General features: G+C 44.3%; 1 protein-coding gene and 1 non-coding gene across 9 annotated transcripts in view; both read left to right on the top strand.

The window, feature by feature from the left end:
* The window catches only part of ROR1 (receptor tyrosine kinase like orphan receptor 1), a 446,898-nt gene that overhangs the window by 329,734 nt on the left and 100,253 nt on the right, over positions 1-16,911 (top strand). The window lies entirely within an intron of this gene.
* LOC146402897 (U6 spliceosomal RNA) lies at positions 10,830-10,936 on the top strand. Its single transcript, XR_014808782.1, has one exon. It is a non-coding gene; the product is annotated as a U6 spliceosomal RNA (small nuclear RNA).

Here is a 16,911-nt window from a genome sequence, read left to right as displayed (position 1 = left end):
GGGGTGTGGACTTCCTGGCAGAGGCTGAACTTGAACTAGACCCTAAAGGATGGAGAGGATTAGTGAGACTGAGAGAAAGCAGAGCCCTGCAGGAGGGGCCGAGGGAACTCAGAAGGAAGATCCTTTGTGGACAAGAGATGGAAAGTGGAATTTTTTTTTTTTTTTTTTTTTTTTTGCTCTTTAGAGCCATACCTGCGGCATATGAAGGTTCCCAGGCTCAGAGTCTCAATCAGAGCTGTAGCTGCAGGCCTACAACACAGCCACCACAACGCGGGATCCGAGCCACATCTGCAACCTACATGACAGCTCACAACAAGGCTGGATCCTTCACCCACCGGTCGGGGCCAGGGATCGAACCTGCATCTTTATGGATGCTAGCGAGATGCATGAACGGCTGAGCCACGACAGGAACTCCCTGGAAAGTGGATTTTGAAACATAGTCGGGGCAGATACCAGAGGACTTGTCATTACAGGAGGACTTGGTATCCCAGGATGAAAAGTTTGTACTTACCTGGATAGTTCTCCGTTGGGGGCTTATGTCCAAGGAGGGGAGGGGAAATCCATACCAGACTGGGCTTTCAGGTTAGGCAAGTTTATGGCACCATATGTGTTTCACCCGTGTTAGAGAGAAGCTGGTACAGACGAGGGGACAGACCCTTGGACTTGGCTCTAACCACTTAATAACTGAGGGACAGTGGGTGAGTTCCTTAACCTCTCTGAATCCGTTGCCTCATCTGTAAACTGGAAATGAGAATAGCTAAACACTCAGGATGTTTGTGAGGCGTAGGTAGGACAGTACCTAGTACATGAAAATAATAGCAGATGTGATCTGTTGAGAATTTTACCTGTGTCCACTGGGCACTATGCTGAACACCTGACATGCCTTATCTCACTTAATCCTCCCAGTAGCCAGGGCTCCAAAAGTTGTCTGCTGAATCTGATTTGGGGGTAACATTTTCAATCCTGCGCTTAATCAAATAGGTCTTGTCAGAGTTCACATTCACCACCCAGTGAGATCTGAGTGTCATATCTGAACATTCTTGGAGGTTACAAGTTCTAATTTAGTACACATTTTAAAAGGCCTTAAATTAATATAATCACACTATAGAACATTTGGAAAATAGGTTAAAAAGAAATATATAGGAGTTCCCGTTGCGGCTCAGGAGGTTACAAACCCGACTGGTATCCATGAGGATGTGAGCTCAACCCCTGGCCTCGCTCAGTGGGTTAAGGATCCGGTGTTGCCGTGAGCTGTGGTGTAGGTTGCAGACACGGCTCGGATCTGGTGTGGCTGTGGCGTAGGCTTGCAGCTGCAGCTCTGATTCTACCCCTAGCCTGGGAACTTCCATATGCCTCAGGTGCAGCCGTAAAACAAACAAACCAGGAAAAAAAAAAAAAAAAAAAAAAAAAAGGAAAAGAAAGAAGTGTACGTGTAGCTCTCCTACCTACCATACAAACATGGTTTCCTAACAGAGAGAGAGGTCAGGTGTGTCCGTTTCCACCAATTAACCACAGTGCAATCTTAGGCAAGTTACGTTAATTTCTCTCAGCCTATCCAAAGCATCTCGATAGAAGCTTCCTCATAAAGTTTTTGATAAACATGAAATTAGATAATTCGCACTTTATTGGCCCAGAATACACACTCAATAAATTCTATCAGTACCTTTAGGTCATTTTCCCCATTCATCTTCCAGATGAATGCAATAACCGCATATGTACAATTGCTTCCATTTTTTTCTCACTTCCTGTGGTACCTTAGATATTTTCTATATAGTGACTTGATCTCCCAATCTCTCATCACTAATGTGTATGTCCTCCTGTCTATAATCACTGTCAGTTATCAATCTTTTCCCCTTTTTATTTTTTAAAAATTTTATTGGAGTATAGTTGACTTACAGTATTGTATTAGTTTCAGGTGTACAGCAAAGTGAATCAGTTTTATATATATATATATATATTCTCCATTTTTTTTCTTCTAGGTTATTATAAACTATTGAGTAGATTTCCCTGTGCTATAAGTTGCTTCTTGTTAATTATCTATTTTATACAATAGTGGGTATATATTATTCCTATCCTCCTAATTCTTCCTTCCACCCACAGTGCTCCCATATGGTAACCATAAGATTGTTTTTCCCCTCTTTTAAAAGCATTTAGAAATAATGCTGCCCTTCACCTCTTTTATCCATGTGATTCTTTATAACGGTTTGTTTCTTTGAGCTCAGGCTATGATTCTGTCCACACCTGTTCAGAAAGTGGTAAGAGTCACAGCCACGTTAGCAAAGACCTGTTGCACGTGTGGATTATGCTGGTTTGATGGGCTGCCGCCAAAAGAGAGGCTTGTTATCTTCCCAGCCGTGTATTCCCTGCAGTGTGATATTCCATACCTCATCTTTAAGGAGGTTTTAGTGTGGGTCTGGGTGTCCATCTCCCTGCCCTTCTTGCTGACAGCAAGAGGAATCCCAGCACCTTTTCACTGGAAGTTATTGCACTGGTCTCTCTGAATCTTGTCTCTTGGAGTAGGATGCACTCTGCAAAACAATTTGAGGGCTCTCTTTCTGTTGTAAATCAAAGCCTCAAGCCCTTATTTGGGTCCTAGAGTAAGCGGTTCCTAAGTACTTTGAAATCGGACCCCCCTGCTTACACCTGGAGTCACCGGTAAGCCTGGCCCGCAGATCCCTAGGCTGATGGACACACAAAGCTAAGGGCAAAGGTGAGCTTTTCATTTCTTCCCCAGGTCCTACAATTCCTTTGAAATCTTTATGATCTGTACCTTCAGGGATTGTGCAACCAGCTTGAGGAAATCCGAAAATTGTGTTTTCTCCAGATAAGCGTGCAGGCCAAAGGAGAGACCTCTGCACGCCTTCCTGATGGATTTTGCCTAAGTTTAGAAAAGCCCCCCAAACACAAAAATGGCATTCAGCATGTATGCAGTCCATGGAGACACAGTTTTCGAAGGATAAGCAACAAAAACTAATACCCTAGAGCAGTGACACCATCCTAGAAGTCGAAGACCCCACAGACACTTGGAATGAGGATGAAAAGTCCAAGAACTATCTGTGAAATTTCAAAAGTCCTACTACTGTAACAGTGTATTATTATTATTCTCAATTTAAATAGCACAGGATAACTAGGACAGATTTGTCACAAATTAGATTAACTAAATGAAAAGATATTTGGATTCTCCTGCTATTTAGAAACTTTAATTGATGGTTTTTTTGGATATCCTCACTGTATTTATATGTTATATTTTAATAAATTTTGGTTGACTGTATTTTATACAAATATTTCATTTAATAACAATAAGGAGAACCGTTACCTTTTTACTTAGCTGTTAGTTAATTAAGGTCATTTTGAAAGCTCTCTAACCTTAAACAAACTGGTTAAGATCACTTATACAGTGTGGTCCTGAACAAGTTACTTAAACTACCTGAGCCTCAGTTTCCTCATTTATGAAATAGAAATACCTTTTACCTTATCTTTTCATATGGTTGTTAAAGTAAAAGACAGCATACAAAGTACATAGTGCAGAGGCAAAGTACCTGGCATACAGTCAGGGCTCAATATCTACATATTTTCCTCATTAAAACTGCAAATTTGTGGAGTTCCCATCGTGGCGCAGTGGTTAACGAGTCCGACTAGGAACCATGAGGTTGCGGGTTTGATCCCTGGCCTTGCTCAGTGGGTTAAGGTTCTGGCGTTGCCGTGAGCTGTGGTGTGGGTCGCAGATGCAGCTCGGATCCTGCGTTACTGTGGCTCTGGTGTAGGCTGGTGGCTACAGCTTCGATGAGACCCCTAGCCTGGGAACCTCCATATGCTGAGGGAGCGGCCCTAGAAAAGGTAAAAAGACCAAAAAAAAAAAAAAACCACCCTGCAAATTTGTATATTACACAAAAACATTTAAAGCGTAGGTCCTTGGGGGCAGGGAGATGTAAAATCTGAAAAGGATTCCTACGGTGGTGAAAAAGTTGGAGGGCAACTCTTTGGATGCTTAGAACAGTTAGCAACACTGGGACCAGAATGAAGTGTCCTCTAAAATTCATCTCTCTTCAGTAGCTACCAAGCCACATTCCTCTGAGTGCTTTCACACCTGGCATGACACCCCTTTCCTCCCTGTGTTGGTGGCTGATGTCCCCCCCTCTCCTGAAGGCAGAGGTGGAGCTGAGTGCTATATCCAGGGAGAGAGAAGCTGACAGGCAGGTCCTCTGATCCTTGCCCAAGGGCTGTCTTGGAGTGGTGGCATCAAGGCCACTTTTGTTCCACCTTCATCAATTGGCCCATGGCTGGACCTGGAGAGGCTGACTGCTCAAGGTAACACTGGCCCACCAAGGACAGACAGCACCAGCCAGGGCCAGGACCTAATTCGGCCTTGAGGTCGCGCACAGTGGTTCCCCCAATGGGGAACCGATCTCAGGGAACATTGCCCCCGTCTGTAGTGTTGATCCTTTCCATATGTCACGGAGGTGAATTGGACGTTTGAAGTGTGATATCACTACTGAAAAGACCAGAACCATCAACACAGGACCAGTATACTTTTGTTAATTATAAGACATAATAGTTGCCTTGTCCTCATGCAAGTGAATTGTCACTCGCTTATTCATCAGATTTTAATTGAGGTCCTACTAGGCACCAGGCAAGGTTAGAGACAAGGTTAGGGACATATGGATGAAAAAATGGTATCCCTTGGAGTTCCTGTCATGGCACAGCAGAAACGAATCCGACTAGGAACCGTGAGGCTTCGGGTTTGATCCCTGGCCTCACTCAGTGGGTTAAGGATCCGGAGTTGCCATGAGCTGTGGTGTAGGTCGCAGAAGCAACTTGGATCCCGTGTTGCTGTGGCTCTGGCATAGGCCAACAGCTACAGCTCTGACTGGACCCCTAGCCTGGGAACCTCCATATGCTGTGGGTGCGGCCCTAAAAAGACAAAAGCCAAAAAAAAAAAAGAATCCCTCCTAGAATTTGTGGCCTAGGAGTTCCCGTTGTGGCGCAGTGGTTAACAAATCCGACTAGGAACTATGAGGTTGCGGGTTCCATCCCTGGCCTTGCTCAGTGGGTTAAGGATCCGGCATTGCCGTGAGCTGCGGTGTAGGTTGCAGACTCGGCTCGGATCCCGCATTGCTGTGGCTCTGGCGTAGGCCGGTGGCTACAGCTCCGATTGGACCCCTAGCCTGGGAACCTCCATATGCCGCAGGAGCGGCCCAAGAAATAGCAAAAAGACAAAAAAAAAAAAAAAAAAAAGAATTTGTGGCCTAGTGGCGAAATTGTCACCTGCTTGGACAAATATGACATAAAATCCTAGAGACAGTAATAACACTTAGAGGAAGGGAGGCAGAGGCTGCCTAAGAGGCTAATAATAGTAATAGCTCCAGTTTATAAAGCATTTACCCTGTGCCAATCGTTGTACCAAACACTTGTTATATACTTTCTTATTTCATTCTTAAAACACACCTATAAAGCTAATTATCCGATGGTCTTATTATCTTCCTCCCTTTCTAGGGAAGGCCATGCAAAGGAGATGTTACATGAGGGTCTTAAAAAAAATGAGTTTGCCAGTTAGACAAGAGGGAGATGGTTTCAGGCCCAGAAAACAAAATGGTCCATCTGGAGACCTTCAGATCTCTTGGTATATGTGGAGCCAAGGGAGATACAGGGAGAATTCGGATGTAAGGATGCTGATTTCAGTGACATGAGAAGTACATGAGATCAGGCTTCCGATATGGATGACTCTTAGCAGAGCTAAAATGTGGAGGAAGAAGACTCAGGTCTGTGGTTAGAAGGAGGGATGGCTGTGTTTGTTGGCTGGTTTTTGAGATGGAGAGCCGACACCTACAGGTCGGCTGTGAGAAGGGGACAAGGAGAGGGAAAAGCTAAAAACACAAAATAATAAGAATGGTTGTTGGAGACAAGTCTTTACCCTCCTCGAATTGGAGGAAAGATAAGAAGAGACCTAAAGACATAGGTAAGTTTGTAAGAATAGGTTTGAGAGGGAGGACCCAGATAGGAGGACGCAGAAGGACAGGATCTGATTTTGAGAGGTTACTAGCTGATGCCTGTATTGGGTGTGAGATCAAAGACAAGTCTTCTGAGAAGCATGAGAGGTAGGGGAGTCTTTTAGGGCCTTGAAGACAGCAGTGAGGGTGTAGCATCCTTGTTGAGTGCAATTATGAGGTGCTGCTGAGGGCTCTCTGGATCCTGTGGAAGGAATGATTGTTTAAAGGAGGAAAAAGAGAATGACTAGTGGGCAGAAATGTGATGGCATGTGAAAAGCAGTTGAAGGTACTGGGAATGGTTGACTGGGGTGGGAAGAGAAGTTGAGGAGAAGACTTCCTGGGCAACTTGGGGGGCTATTCTCAAACATCTAAATGAGGGAGTGGACCTACTCCATGTTGCTTTAGGGCATGGATCCAAGTCCAGCAAATGGTCATTATCAGAAGGCAGATTGTTCCCCAACATCGAAGCTGATAAGTAAGTAGTGCTGGCCAGTGATGGAATAATCTACCTAGTGAATGGTTTCAAGCATTTGTCAAGGCTCTGGTGCAGAAAATTTGGTAAGCTTAATGAAACGGCTTCTTGGGTTGTTTTGATACAAAGATGTTTATGGTTATGTAACATGTAAAAATAGACGTTCTTGCCGTCCCACTTTTTGAGCATGCAGATCTTGCTTATGATGTTCAATGGGGTTTATGCAGTTCAATAAATGTAGAAACAATCTTGGAATTTTTGTTAATTCCAGGGGGATTTTTTGTTGAGATTGACAACCATGCTCTGGATTGGAAGCCGTGCTCTGGAGAAGACCCTTAGCTGGGGTGACTAAAGGTGGACCTTCTGTTCTTATCTAATTTGAAGTCCTCTTCTCACAAGATGTTTTGTACATCTTCCATATCAAATAATTCTTTTTTTTTTTTCTTTTTTTTTTTTTTTTTGCTCTTTTTAGGGCCGCTCCCTCGGCTTATGGAAATTCCCAGTCTAGAGGTTGAATGGAAGCTAGAGCTGCTGACCTACACCACAGCCATGGCCACATGGGATCTAAGCCGTATCTGCGACCTACACTACAGCTCATGGGAACCCACTGAGTGAGGCCAGGGATCAAACCTGCATCCTCGTGAATACTAGTTGGGTTCATTACTGCTGAGCCACAACAGAAACTGCAGTGTCGAATAGCATTCTTTTCATTTGCTCCCCACATTGAGATTGGCTGCTTTCTTTTTTATTTATTTATTTTTTTTAATTTTTTTTTTTTTCTTTTTGCCATTTCTTGGACCGCTCCCACGGCATATGGAGGTTCCCAGGCTAGGGGTCCAATCGGAGCTGTAGCCGCCAGCCTACGCCAGAGCCACAGCAACGCAGGATCCGAGCCGCGTCTGCAACCTACACCACAGCTCATGGCAATGCCAGATCCCCAACCCACTGAGCAAGGCCAGGGATGGAACCCGCAACCTCATGGTTCCTAGTCGGATTCGTTAACCACTGCGCCACGATGGGAACTCCTGCTTTCTTTTTTAGAAACCATTAGTCTATTTCAGTGGTTCTCAACAGGGGTGATTTTGACCCTCAAAGGACATAGTGTCTGGAGACAGTTTTGATTGTCATGACTGGAGAGGGGTGCTACTGGCATCTGGCGGGTAGAAGATAGGAATGCTGCTAAACCACCAGCATACAAGACAGCCCCACAACAAAGTTATCCAGCCCAAAATAGCGGTAGGGCTGAGGCTGAGAAACCCTGGTCTATTTTTAAATCTTTCTTCTAAATCACTTGCTAGCAACAGATTCTGTAAACCTCTAGATGCCTACTTTTATTTTCTAATTTAGGAACTGTTGCCTGGCTGAATGCTTTGTGAACTGCCTACCCAGCCATTCCTTTCTTCATGTTGTAGCCATGAGAGGGACATTTTGTGTGTGTGTCTTTTTTTTTTTTTTTTTTTTTTAGGGCCGAAATCACAGTATATGGAAGTTTCCAGACTAAGGGTCAAATTAGAGCTATAGCTTCCGGCCTACGCCACAACCGCAGCAATGCCAGATCCGAGCCGTGTCTGCGACCTACACCACAGCTCACAGCAACACCGGATCCTTGACCCACTGAGCGAGGCCAGGGATCAAACCCGAGTCCTTATGGAAACTGGCTGGTTTTGTTCACGGCTGAGCCATGATGGGAACTCCCAAGAAGGACGTTTTTAACTCTCTTTGGCCAGAAAAGCCGCTTCTTGGTTGGGGTCCAAACAAGAAACACATCTCTTCCTGGATAAGGCAGGGATGACTCTTGGAATAACAGCATCAGATATCTCCTAACTGCAGCAGCTCTGGCCAAGGGTACGGGTGGAGGACAAGCTATAAGCTAGCACTGCATGGCGCCATTTGTTTAACTTTAACTAAGAGCTCATGTCATCTTAGAGCGCAGCCACGAAGGACTCCTACAGCTTTTCCAAGCCCAGACAAGACCAAGATGGTAATATTCCTGCAAATGTGATTTCAGCACAGATAACACACCAAGAAAAGAGTACCTGAGCTGGTTACTCCTAATCTTCTGATTCGCAGATAGGATCCATATAATTCATGTTACCTGTACCTACACATGTGAATCCCATGTCACACTGAAGTTTTTCAAGGAATTGAAGTATAAATTAGCCCTTTGTAGCTTCCAGGTCTCTACCCCTAAAGGATCCTAGGACAGTATCCCTTTATGACCCAGAAGGGTAGCCTGACCTGCCTTTTCATCCTTTACCTTTTCAGGTCGGGTGGTCTTGCGGGAATCATTCAGACTCCTAGAACCTAGATTCTTTCATCTCTGAAGTGAAGATATCTGCTTTCTCATTTCTGGAAATCCATTCTGAGGAAATATTCTTTAATGTGGATGAAACCTTATGTACAAAGCTATTTATTGCTTTATTTTTTAACATTAGATGTCATCATAAAATAGATTGTGATACATCCACAGAATGAAATGTGCCGATGAAAAAATAATATTCATGGAGTTTCCGTCGTGGCACAATGGAAACGAATCCAACTAGGAACCATGAAGTTGCGCGTTCGATCCCTGGCCTTGCTCAGTGGGTTAAGGATCCGGCGTTGCCTTAAGCTGTGGTACAGGTCGCAGACGAGGCTCAGATCTGGTGTTGCTGTGGCTGTGGCGTAAGTCAGCAGCTGTAGCTCCGATTGGACCCCCAGCCTGGGAACCTCCATATGCTGCGGGTGTGGCCCTAAAAAAAAAAAAGAAAGAAAAATGAATATTCATGAAGAATTTTATTGGCTAAGAAAACGCTTGTGTTCTATGGTGTTCCCATTGTGGCGCAGCAGAGACAAGTCCGACTAGTATCCATGAGGATGCCTTGCTCAGTGGGTTAAGGATCCAGTGTTGCTGTGGCTGTGGTGTAGGCCTGCAGCTGCAGCACCAATTTGACCCCTAGCCTGGGAACTAACATATGGTGTGGGTGTGGCCGTAAGAAGCAAAAAGGAAAAAAAAAGAAAGAAAGAAAAGGAAGAAAATGCTTGTACTCTAATGTCAAGAATCAGAAACAAGATATAAGACACACCCATGTACATATAATATGAGCTCAACTATATAAAACATGTGTAGAAAAAAGTCTGGAAGGAAACCAAACTGTAACCAAAAGTTTATACTCAGTTTTATGTTAGTGCATGTATAAAATTTTAAAGAAAATAATTAATGCTAGGGTTTCCAATATTTTCCCCCCTTTAAAGCAGAGTATGTAACAGTCAAGTTTAAGAAACTTTGATTTAGAGTTCTGGACAGAACTGAGACTGGAGATGAAAATTTTGGAGTCTGGGGTATTTCCATAGAGGTTGATTAATGGATTAAACCATCTAGGACGAGTCTGTAGGGTTTAATGAGACAAGAGTCAAGGACTGTATCCTGGGAAACCACAATATTTAGGGAGTGAGAGATGAGCCAGGGAGAGGAATAAGCAAATTTAGGCAGTAATTGATATGGGATATTAATCTTTATGGATTAAAACAGTGGCACTGAGAAGACAGAATGATAAAGCTGAGAAGCATTTTAAAAGAATTTCAGAGTTCCCAATTGGTTATAAGGGATAGAGTATGGGAAATGTCTTGAAGTTATCCAGTTTGGAAGATAGAAGAATGTTGATACCAAAGACAGAGATGGGACATTTGGAAGGGACGCATATGTGGTGGGAGAGGAGGAGGGAAAAGCTTAGTTTTGCATGGATGATGTTTGAGATTTTCTTTTGAGAGAGTAAGAAATGCAGTTAGCTGACAGCCTCCAGCTACAGAGCCTAGGGGATCTGCCATAGTGTGCAGGCGAGGTCATGCTTTCCCCAGGCAGCTAGGATTAACCAGGGACTAAACTTGGAAGGGGTTATGGAGCGGAGCCTTTCTGACCCATGTTGGCCTCCTCTGATAGGCAGTCAGGGCTCTGGGGCTCTCTGCAGGGCTGGCCCCGACTCAGAGCTGCACCACTGTCTGATGTTTCAAAGGAAAATCTGAGTAGGACCTAAGATCTTGCTTTTAAAAACTGAACTTTGGGAGTTCCCGTCGTGGTGCAGTGGTTAACGAATCCGACTAGGAACCATGAGGTTGCGGGTTGGGTCCCTGCCCTTGCTCAGTGGGTTAACGATCCGGCGTTGCCATGAGCTGTGGTGTAGGTTGCAGACGCAGCTCGGATCCCGCGTTGCTGTGGCTCTGGCGTAGGCTGGCGGCTATAGCTCCGATTAGACCCCTAGCCTGGGAACCTCCATATGCCACGAGAGCAGCCCAAAGAAATAGCAAAAAGCCAAAAAAAAAATAATAATAATAATAAAAATAATTTTAAAAAATAAAATAAAAAAATAAATAAAAATAAAAACTGAACTTTGGTGCTCGCTTTGGCAGCACATATACTGCAACTGGAACGATACAGGCAAAATCAGCATGGCCCCTGTGCAAGGATGACACTCAAATTCGTGACGCGTTCCATATTTTTCTCATACTGAGTGAAGTAAGTCAGAAAGAGAAAGACAAATACCATTTGATATCGCTTATATCTGGAGTCTAATATATGGCACAAATGAACCTTTCCACAGAAAAGAAAATCATAAACTTGGAGAACAGACTTGTGATTGCCAAGGGGAAGGGGGAGGGAGTGGAACAGATTGGGAGCTTGGGGTTAATAGATGCAGACTATTGCCCTTGGAATGGATTAGCAATGAGATCCTGCTGTGTAACACGGGGAACTATGTCTAGTCATTTATGATGAAGCGTGATAATGTGAGAAAAAACATGTATACATGTATGTGTGACTGGGTCACCTTGCTGTACAGTAGCAAATTGACAGCACACTGTAAACCAGCTATAATGGAAAAAAATAAAAATCATTATATAAAAAGTTTTTAAAAACCCTGAACTTTGGTGAGTTCCCACTGTGATTCAGTGGGTTAAGAGCCTGACATAGTGTCTGTGAGGAAGCGAGTTTGATCCCTGGCCTCGCTCAGAGGGTTAAGGATCCAGTGTTGCCAAAAGCTGCAGGGTAGGTTGCAGATGTGGCTTGGATCTGGTGTTGCTATGGCTGTGGTGTAGTCCACAGCTGCAGCTCCCATTCGACTTCTAACCCAGGAACTTCCATGTGCCACGGGTGTGGCCATAAAAAGAAAAAACAAACAGAGAAATAAATAAATACATAAAAACTGAACTTTGGTTGGCCATTAGAGATGGTTTCAAAGAATGGTGCCATGGGCAGGGTAATCAGGAAGAAACACAGTGGGAAGTTTCTGAAGGTAATGACAGTAGACCTAACGTTTAAAGTGTTTAACTCTGAGCAAGAGGAGGGAAGTTGGGCCAAGAAGAAGGACGACTGTGTGTGTCTTTAGGAAGATCTGAGCATTTCTGGAAGAGGTCTTCTAAGATGCTAAAGAGAAAGAAAAACAATCACTGTGGGGTTAAAATCCTGGAGGCCGTGGGAAGAGAAAAGCTACTTTTTTTTTTTTTGTCTTTTTTTAGGGCTGCACCCATGGCATTGGCTAGGGGTCCAGTAGGAGCTGCCACTGCTGGCCTATGCCACAGCCACAGCAACGCAGGACCTGAGCTGCATCTGCGACCTACCCCACAGCTCACGGCAACGCTGGATCCTTAACCCACTGAGCAAGGCCAGGGATCAAACCCTCATCCTCATGGATACTAGTTGGGTTTGTTACCCACTGAGCCACGACGGGAACCCTGAGAAAGGCTACTTGTATAGGGGTTGGGTGTCAATACGGAGAGAGAAACTTCCTCTTTGGAACTTGGGGGGAAGAAAGAGAACATGGATGGAATGACAGAAAGATGGATGAGAACAATGGGTGAGAATGAGGAACTTCAGACTCACCGTGTCTTCCAGTAACTAATACAATCAGGAAAGCCTCTGCAATTAAGCGAATGGATTGGGGGAAATGTTTAAAGAGAGGGGAGAAGGTCGTTCCTTAAGTTATGCCTTAAATACATGAAGTTGGGTATCAGTATTTACAAGTGCTGATCTAAAGGGTGACTCTAATTGACAAGAAAGGACAGGGTGTGAGTTTTCCCAGCTCAGATGTCACCTGAGTGTTTAGAGAAAGGGACTCACACTATGAGATCTACTATTGTAATTATCAGCAGGCTTAGAAAAGGAACTGGTGCATAGAGACCCATTTGCTTGGTTTGGGTGACATCGTACTTTATTCTTCCTAACTGCGTGAGAGCTGCTGTGATCAAGAAGTGTGGTTGCTCTTGAGCAAAAGCTCTGTATCATCAGTCTGGATTTGCATGGTGTTTAGGCTTTACAGCCTTATCCTGGCCCCTCCACACTGTGGGCTATAAAAGAATCCTTTATTATTGATGTTCCTACCGGGAAAAAAATAATCGCTGTTATTAAGTATGAAAATGCCTAACTCCCAAGTATTTTTCCCGTTGAAACAATTCTTTCAAGAACATAACCTCTGCAAGCTTGTGATACCTTAGGAACATAGCTATACATTTAGAGCAGAGCAGAGCCCAGAACCGGAGTCTAAAATCCTTTGAACGGCAGCATCCCCAGCAACTCGCGAGTATAAGCCAGATGTGGCTCTAAAACCCAGTTCATAGACCTTTAGACCATACACATGAAGAGAAAAGCACTGCAGAACAAAGGAATGAGCCAGGCAGTTTAGTTTCGCCAAAAGCGTCAACTGATAGATCTTCAAGGATGACTCAGGCTTGCTCATGATCCCCAGCGGTCCTGCAACAAGGCAAAGCTCTTTATTCATCTGACTTTGAAGCTGAACTTGGACACTCCTGGAGAAGGTCAAAGAATGGGCCAGCTTTCGCCGTGTAGTGGGCTGTGCAGGTGCTGCTTGTTGGCTTCCAAGCCTATTTCAGTCCCAGCCTGGCAAAGCTTGCAGGAATGTCACGTGAAGAGATTTATAATACTTTCTGATTCCATCCAGCTCCAAATCACTATATGAATAATCTTTCTCATAGCATACTAATAATTCTCTGAGCAGTCTTAGCCAAAATCAACGGAATGAGCAAGCTTAAGGAAAGATTTCTTTTTTTCCCCTTCTAAAGAAATTGTTTTGCTCAAGTTTTACAAACCTCATAAAAATTAAGAGTTTATTTGAATTGGGGAAAAAGACTCGCTTTATCTCAACTCATTTGCCAAAAATATTTAAATGAGCACATGCTGGATGTAACAGTGCCAAAGAAATAGGAGCAATCACGCCTTCTCAAGCATCCAGACTCTCCAGAGCCCTCAACATGCAGCGTTTTCCTGCAGGTGTTAATGGGATCCCTCAAAAAGGAAGGCGATTTCAGGTAGGGCTGTGACACAGAGGCTCGTGGGCTGAGTGCTCAGGAACCCACTGCGGGCTCCCGACCACAGCCCGCTTCGGAGCTGACAATGGCACCCGTTGTTACCAGCAAGCGTCTGTCACGAAAGAGCTGCCATTGCAGTGGAGGGCCTGGGTTTCCATATTCCCAACATGGCCAGAGGTTTCATTCCTCGAGAATGTGTTTATTCAGCCTAGTAAAAACATTAAAAAGGGGAATAAATCTCTGCCGACCCCAAAATGCTTTTCACCACAGCTGTAAACCATAAAACATTTAGAAAGGTAAGCAGGGCTAAAGATAATATAGTTTCCCCCAGCAGCGTGGACCTGGAGGTGGCCCTTGCAGAGACAGCTGCAGTGTACAGGGCTTCCCTACAAAATCATTAAGAGAGGGGCAGGTTCTATAAGGTGTTAAATTATTAGTAGGAGGGGTTTTTTTCCTTTGTAAGCAGGGGGAGGGCAATAATAAAAACCATGTGCTCAGCAGCCTGCTTGGCCGTATAAAATAGAGAGGCCTGTGACTTTAAGTGTTATAAAAGGGGTTAATTGTCGATTTCTGAATGTGGCAAGTTTATTGATCTTGTTAACAGCAACCAAGCATGTGCCCGTTGGTTACCATGGAGGGAAAGAAAAACAGCCTTCCATCCTGTTATTCTGTGGACAACCCTTGCTGGGTTTGCAGCCCAAGTTAAGGGATCTGTGGGTAAAGGCAGCATTCAAATTGCTTTCTTTCCACTTGTGCGCATTTGTGCCCATCCTTACGCTTCCTCCTTACAGCCACGTTTTTACTGCCGTTTTTTTAAGGGCCTGCTGTGAATCAGTGCCTTTCGCAGGAAATGTGTTACTGATGTGTATGACAAACCCTGCAGGGCCCGGGGCCTGGAGAGCCATTTTACAGATAAGACTACTGAGATTCAGAGAGGTTAAGAAAATTCTCCAGGATTACGGAGCTGTTGAGCAGGGATCTAAACCAGGTCTTTGTGTTCGGAGTCCAGAGCTTCTCCATGAATTATTCAAGCAATTCACTTATCTAGGCACTCGGGATTCTTGTTGATGATCCAGAAAGAGCCAGGCACTGGTATAGGTGCTGTGGATAGACCAAGGGACAAAACTGACAGCACCTGTGCCACGGCAGGGTCTAAATCTGAGACGCAATTACCCCAGCTCTCAAGACACACTGTTTGTTCTCAACTCTCTTCACATGCACAGTCAGCATCTGTCCCTTGATATTTTAATTTTGCTGTTGAATATTGTTCGGTTGTTATTTCATGCAAGTGTGTTCCCCCAGCTAAACAATAAGCCCTCTGAGGGCAGGGCTGTTGTCTAATGTTTCTCTTTTTCACAACCCATTAGATAAAGTGCATCTGGCTTGTTCTCTGCTGCAGAAAATCCTTATTACTCTGACCTTAATATCATTTGGAGCTTTCTTCAGGGCTTAACTCTTGCCTCTTTGGTGACTGAGAGCTTTGTCGTACTTATATTGTCTCATTAATGCTGCCCCAATCCAACTCGAAGTCCCATTTTCAGCTGAGGAAATTGTGGCTTTGGAGCTAAGAAACTTGCTCAAGTTTTCATTGTCAGGAAGAAGCAGAGCTGGGATGCTGGTATTGGTCTGCCTCAAAAGTCCAATTTCTTTCTACCATGTACCAGGGCCTGAGCAGTGAGAGCATCTCTTCCCACCTGAAACACACAGAGAAGGTCTAAACACTCTTTTGTATGATATGCAGGATAAAAATAGGGTGGCTTTAAAACTTGGGTCACATTAAGTCTACCAGCCATTGATTCATCCAGTCACTCAGGCCTTTACAACAAAGATCGTGTTGTATTTTGGCTTCTTTCCCCACCCTCTGTTCTGTGATCCTCTTAAACTGGCCGCTAACTTCAGGTGCCATAACAGAATGCTGTAGAGTGGTGAGGTGAACAACAGCAATTCGTGTCTCACTGTCTGGAGCCTGGGAGTCCAAGGTCAGGGTGCCAGCACGGTCAGGTTCTCGCTGGGATCCTTCCTCCTGTTAGGTCCTCGTGGCCTTTTCGATGCACACACACAGAGAGGAATAGCCCTTGTCTCTTTCTCTGGTTATAAAAAGAGAGCAGTAATCTCATCATGCAAGTTGCACTTTCATGACCTCATCTACCCTTAATGCCCTCCTAAAAGTGCCACCTCACACTGGAGGGTAGGGTCTCCAAGATTATGAATTTTGGGATAGACACAAACATGCAGGCCATAACAGCACCCTTCTGCAAGAGAGCAGTGTGCGAGGAAATCTCTGTTTTTTAGAAGGTGACAAATCAGAGATCAGCTAAAGTCAGGAGGGAGATGATAGGTTCACACCTGCTTGTGATAACCGGCTTATTAAAAACATTACTATTAGCACAACCGACTGGGGTCTGAACCACCATAGTACATGAGCAGTTGGCATCCATTCTGAGACAAGATGGTAGGACAAAGCCAGAGCCTGAGCCAAGGGCTGTAAAACAGAACCCAGCTGGAGCCACCAGGGGTCCTGGAAACTGGGGAGAGGCTGAGCTTTTTCAGCTTTGATGGCATAGTTTCCACCTTAAGTAATGCGGCCTTAATCTTCATTTACATTCTTCAATCTGTACAGAAATGTATGTATTTACTGCCTTGTGATAAGCGGTACTGTTGAGGTAAAGCAGTGCTCCCTGAAACTGCCTGCAGTTGCAGGATCTGAACGTAAAGACACAAAAATGCAGTGAGGAGAGCTATGCAGCATGACATGAGTTTATTAAAAGACAAACAAAAAAACGAGAGAGAAAGAAATGAATGCTAATCCTTTTGGAACTTTTATCAATCAGTCTGTCAACGAATAACTGATAATTTCTGAATGTGAAGATTTGGATAACAAATGGGTTACATGTGTAACAGGGTCCTGTTTGGTTTCTGCATGTGGATAATGACTCCATTGGTGAGGACGGGCGGAGAGAGCAGCAGGCAGGCGAGGAGACCAGGCTTCCTGTGAATGCGTTTGTTTATTTAACAAAAGGCTACTGCTTTCACTGGGGCTTGCTGAAAGAGTGACACCTTGCCAAGCTGCATTTTTGCCATTTGTGGTTTTGAGATAATGATTTAAAATTTGCATGCCAGACTTAAAACCCACGGTCTTTTTCAGGGGAGACACAA

This window comes from Sus scrofa, chromosome 6 (genome assembly GCF_054392235.1).
Source record: "Sus scrofa isolate SSC_HxYL_T2T_F1_AM1 chromosome 6, Sscrofa_HxYL_maternal_Yorkshire_Landrace_v2.0, whole genome shotgun sequence".
Classification (NCBI taxonomy): Eukaryota; Metazoa; Chordata; class Mammalia; order Artiodactyla; family Suidae; genus Sus; species Sus scrofa.
The sequence above is the reverse complement of the archived record's forward strand: the minus strand, read 5'-3'. Positions and strand labels throughout refer to the sequence as shown.